The following is a 5838-nucleotide window of genomic DNA, read 5'->3' as shown; positions in this document are numbered from 1 at the left end:
TAAAGGAACAAATAACATGATCAGAATCGGTGTGGGCCGCTTTACAAGCCCTCGCGCGGTGCGGATGTCGATCACGCGGACATGGCCATCAGAGCCGGGATACACCGCGTCAACCCTGCCTAAACGCCACTCATTGGACGGAAGGTTGTCTTCCTTGATGACGACCATATCCCCAACGCGGAGGTCCCTCGTAGGGGCTCGCCACTTGTTTCTTTTATGGAGCTCCTTGAGATACTCCTCCTTCCACCGGAGCTGAAATTGCTGCTGAAGCGCCTTGAGGTGTTGCCAACGATTGATGATGGAACTGGTGTCCCCCTTTATCTCGGGCTCGACCGTGGCGAGAAATGGTCCTCCCACAAGAAAGTGCCCGGGTGTAAGAGCTAGCAGGTCAGCAGGGTCTTCGGACATTGGCGCGAGTGGCCGCGAATTCAGGCACGCCTCGATCTTCGCCAGGAGAGTAGCCAGCTCCTCAAAGGTGTATTTTCGCGTGGCGGCGGACTTGTAGAACAAGGTCTTGAAGCTCTTGACCCCTGCTTCCCAAAGGCCCCCCATGTGGGGAGCTCCCGGAGGAATGAAATGCCAGAGAAGCTGCTGGTGACTATAGGCACCCGTCACAGCCCTCTTTAGGCTCTGGAGAAAATCGCGGGATAGTAGAGCAGCTGCTCCCACAAAGGTCTTCCCGTTGTCGGACTGCACTTGACGGGGGCATCCTCTCCGGGACACGAACCGTGCGAAAGCCGCCAGAAATTTCTCGGTCGTAAGGTCCGACGTAGGCTCTAAATGGATGGCCTTAGTGGAGAAACACACAAACACCAACACATAACCCTTTGTGATGAGACAGGCCCTCCCCGTATAGTTTTTTATCTCGAAGGGACCGGCATAATCCACACCGGTGTGCGTGAACGGGCGCGAGAAGGACGTCCGTTCCTTGGGTAGCTCTCCCATGAGTTGCGTCTGCAACTTCTTCTTGTGGATGACACATACCTTACAAGAATGGACAACAGACTTGACCAAGTTCCTCACCCTTGGAATCCAGAACTTGGCCCGGATCAGACGGATCATCAGCTGACTGCCACCGTGCAGCGTGATGCGATGTGTAAAATGAACCAGGAGTCGATACAGCTTACAGTCGTACGGAAGGATAATAGGGTGCCGTTCGTCATAGTGGAGAAGCTCAGAGGACGTGACCCGGCCGCAGGCTCTCATAAGGCCTTGCGAATCCACGAAGGGGTTCAGATTCTGAATCGGACTGGATGCCGATATTGGACGCTTTTCGCTTAAGCAGCCCATCTCAGAGACGAAGAGTCTGCGCTGAGTGACGGAAACTAGAAGACGTTCAGCCGACGTTATCTCATTAGCGGTCAGGTGCTCTTTAAACGAAAGTCGAATCTTCCGCGCGCGCTGGATGAAGCGATTAACATAGGAAAGGACTCGTAATGCCTTGTCGAGTGTGGAAAAACGCTCAAGGAGATCTTCGGGGGGTACTTTCGCGACATGGACCTTGACTGCTCGCTTCTCGAGTTCAGTCACGGGGGTATCATAGCCTTGAGTGGGCCAGTCGCTGCGAGGCCTCTGCAGCCAGTCAGGACCGTGCCACCACAACTGGTTATCTGCAAGATCTTGGAGAGCTACGCCCCGGCTAGCGAGATCCGCAGGGTTATGCTCGGAGCGGACATGTGCCCATTTCTGCACGTCGGTGAACTGGGTGATCTTGGTCACCCGGTTGGCCACGAACGTTGTCCACTGGCACGCTGGCTTATGCAGCCACGCGAGGACAATAGTCGAGTCGGTCCAACAGTATAGGGCAGACGCGGCCCCTGGCATTTGTGGCAGAACGGCGGTGGCCATCTCGGACAACAACAAGGCACCGCACAGTTCTAGTCGAGGGAGCGAAACCGTCTTAACTGGGGCCACTCGAGTCTTTGCAGTCAGCAGGGTCACTATTACCGTGGACCCGATTTCGACACGAACGTAAATTGCTGCGCCGTACGCCTTCTGTGAAGCGTCGCAGAACCCGTGGTGTTCGACCTTTAGGTGTGGTCGGAACGCGACCCATCGAGGAACACGAATCTGATCGAGCACCGAGTAATTCTTTAGGAAGTCAACCCATCGCTGACAGAAATCTTGAGGGAGGGCGTCATCCCACCCTAGATCCAGAAGCCAAATGTCTTGCATGAACATTTTTGCCCGAGCGAGCCAACCTGCTGGATCGAACAATTTGGCAATTTGGGAGAGGACTTGGCGCTTTGTGAAAATTGAGCCGGAAGTCAATTCTGGCGGGACAAAAAAGAATTCATCAGTCGTCGCTTTCCACCGCACGCCGAGTGTCTTGGCCGTGCTCTCTGCATCGATGTCGAGAAAGTCAGCTCGGAGACGGTGATCGATCGGAATGTCGGCCAGGATTGCCTTGTTATTCGACGTCCATTTCCTAAGTGGGAACCCTGCTGACTCTAGGGCCCCTTTCAGCTCCCGAATCGAAGCTTGGGCTTCAGTTTTGGAGTCTGCCCCCGCGAGAACGTCATCAACGTACATAAACTGCCGGATAATTTGACTTGCCTGCGGATACTTCGACTCTTCGTCGTCAGCGAGCTGTCGCAGCACACGGATCGCCAGGAACGGGGCACAATTGACACCGAAGGTGACCGTTTTCAACTCGTAGTCGCGGATATCCCCATCGGGATTGCGAAACAAAATACGTTGGAGCGGAGTATGCTTGGGGTCTACCCAAATTTGCCGATACATCTTCTCGATGTCGGCGTTGAAGACAAACTTAAAGTACCGCCACTTTAGGATTTGAATCGTCAGGTCGGATTGTAAGACCGGGCCCGCGTAAAGAATGTCGTTCAGACTGGTTCCGTTTGCGGACGGGCTCGAAGCATTGAAGACCACTCGCACCTTGGTGGTCGTGCTTTCGGGCTTGAAGACTGCATGATGTGGTAGATAGTAGGTAGCGGAATTGCTCGCGGGAGAGACCTCGGTCATGTGGCCTAAGTCGATGTACTCCTGAATTACCGAGTCATAGCGGGCCTTAAGGGGCGGGTCCCTCTTCAGGCGCTGCTCGTTACGCAGAAACTGAGCAAGGGCAAAGGACCGTGAAGCCGCTAGCTCGGAACCCTTCTGCCCGGGGTCGCGTAAGGGGAGCGTCACAACGTACTTGCCACACTCGTCTCTTTTCGTCGTCTGGACAAAATTGTGCTCGCAAACGGAATCCGATTCCGAACATATCGGTGTGGGCACATCTTCCACCTCCCAGAATTTGGTGAGGAGCTGATCCAGTGAGTCACCGAGACTGGGGGCCACTCGTGTGGAAAAAACGGACACGCTGCGGGGATTGGCTGGAGATAATGGGCCTGTCAGCACCCATCCAAAAATGGTCTCCTGACCGAGAAGCGACCCGCAGATGTTAGCCTTGGCATTACCGAGGAGAATGGACGGAAGAATGTCAGCTCCTATTAGTACATCGACTTGGGAGCTCTCAAAGAAGTTGGGGTCCGCCAGGGGAATGTCGGGCAGCCCCTTGAGACGATCTCGCGGAATCGGGTATGATGGCAGATTTCCTGCCAACTGCGGCAGAACGTAGGCCGCAGTCTCTAATTGTAGCCCGGGTCTAGACGGCGACCGAATGGAGAAATGGCACAATTTTGTAGACTGCGCGGAAATGGTCTGATTAAGGCCGGAAACTTGGGCTTGAATCGTCTTGAAGGGTGGTTTGACGAGGTTGAACAGTCGTTCCGTTATGAAGGTCGCTTCGGACCCTGAGTCTATCAGAGCTCGTGCCTGGAAGCTGCACCCCAAATGGCACACGTTGATAAGGGCCGTGCCTAGTAGGACGGCTCCTGACCCGGAAGCGAAACACACCTGAACATCCGACTGATCCTCTGAGCCGTTTGTGCTTCTGGCAGTCTGTGCGGGTCGAGCCCTTGCTGTCGTAGGCGGACTTGGAGCGGTGGCGAACGGATTGCCGCGGTGCAAAAGGGTGTGGTGTCGGCTGTGACATGTGAAGCAGGTATGGGCGCTCGTGCAATCTCGTTGCTGGTGCCCTCGGGCAAAACAGTTCAAACATAGCTGCTTCCTTTTAATGTAGTCCGAGCGCCCATTTACGTCCATTTCCAAGAACCGCGGACATAAACGAATGGGGTGGTTCTCCCTCGAACAGAGATCGCAACCCTTGGGGCCCGGAACCACTCGAGTCTCGTATGAGTGGAGCCTTCGAGCAGGGGCAGTAGGAGTTCCCGACCTTGGTGGAAGTTGCCCGGAGCCACTAGGTCTGACGTCGTCGATCGCTTCCAGAGTGCGATGGCGCTCTGTCAGGAAGTTGTCTAATTCCTTCCATGTTGGAATTTCGGCCTTGTTATGAACGGATTGCTCCCACATGGAAAGTGTGACTTTGGGGAGCTTTGACGAAATCATAAACACCAGGAGGCAGTCCCAAGCCTCAACATTGATGGCGGACATTGCTAGGGCTGTCAGACAACTCTGAATGGTGGCTTGGAGCTCCTTCAGCGCGACCCCGGACTCTTGAGAAATAGCCTGGAGGTTGAAAAGGATTTTCAACTGGCTATTGACCAGTAGCCGCCGGTTCTCAAAGCGGTCTGTGAGGCTTTGCCAAGCGACGACAAACCCCTCATGGGTAAGCGGAGCCTTAGAGACAATGGCGTGGGCGTCTCCACTTGTTTTGGACAGTAAGTGGAACAACCTCTCTACCGGGGTGAGCCGCGAGTTTTGGATGTAAATGGCCGTAAACAAGTCTCTGAAGGTGGGCCACCGAAGATAATCACCCGCGAAGACCTCGGTATCCACCGGAGGTAACCGGCAGCCTGTAGGCGCGGGCGTGTGGACATTGACGGAAGCCTGAGTGGATTGGGAAGCAATTTTCTCCCGAAGCTGGGCAATACATCTCGAATAGACGGAGTAGCAGTAGTTGTACTTCGATTCCAGCACGGTCGAGGTGGCCACATTGTCGTCTGACACGGCTAGTAAATCGGAGCAGCTCTCATAGCTTTTCTCCACCTTCTCCCACAGTGCCCGAATTTGGTCCCGATGGACCTCGCAAATGTATTGGGAGCCTCCTTCCGTTTCTCTGGCGCCCGGAGTATTTATGTTAGCCTCAAATTGGCTAATTCGATCCGTTGTGGCGATGAACTTTTTCAGCGCCACGTCGACCGCACTTTGAGCCATTTTTGCAACGGAACGAGTCTGCCTCTGTAAAGGACCGGGGATTGTATTGACGGATTCGTCACTCTTTGCCCTTGGAATGGCACTGTACGCCTTAGGCTTTAAAAGAGGCGTCCGCGGAGAAGCGGATTGAGATCTGTCCAGACGGATGGTTGGGATCGGACGTGGCTTTTGGTCGTCTCCCGTGGGCATTCTCAGACACCAATTCGCTGGTCAGAACTTGTCGACTGACGCGCGCAATGGGTGCCTCGTACGAAGCGGTAGCCGGTCACTAATGTGATGAGACCGGTGAGATCGCGGACGAATTGCGATTGCAAGGCCAAGTGGGAATTAGAAGCGCCGATGTCGAGAGGAACGTCGGATGCGGCACAATTCGGATGTGGGAGAAACTTCAGGAAGCCAAAAAGAAAAATCCAGAAGGGCCAAGGTTCGTTGAGATTCTAGGCGGATTTTGCCAGATGCGAAGTAGAAGCAGCGGTAGGGAAATGACGGAACGGAAAATGGACAAGGCCCGGAAAATTCGTGATCGTTCGGAAAAATAATTGATGACTGTCTATATAGATATGTCTGTATATTTCGACCAGTATGGCTCGTACGTAAATATTCAATTCCTGCCTATTTTTCGAAATTTGGGAGCCGGAAAGGTGGACCTGACCTTGGCTT

The 5838-nt window shown here is 54.1% G+C and overlaps 1 pseudogene; it reads right to left on the bottom strand.

Moving 5' to 3' along the window:
* Nucleotides 1-364: 364 nt before the first annotated feature.
* LOC138927716 (uncharacterized) lies at nucleotides 365-5189 on the bottom strand (annotated as a pseudogene).
* Nucleotides 5190-5838: the final 649 nt, after the last annotated feature.

The sequence above is a fragment of the Drosophila bipectinata genome, unplaced genomic scaffold, assembly GCF_030179905.1.
Source record: "Drosophila bipectinata strain 14024-0381.07 unplaced genomic scaffold, DbipHiC1v2 scaffold_65, whole genome shotgun sequence".
NCBI classification, from domain to species: domain Eukaryota; kingdom Metazoa; phylum Arthropoda; class Insecta; order Diptera; family Drosophilidae; genus Drosophila; species Drosophila bipectinata.
Note: the sequence above shows the minus strand (reverse complement) of the source record. Positions and strands in the feature narration are given on the sequence as shown.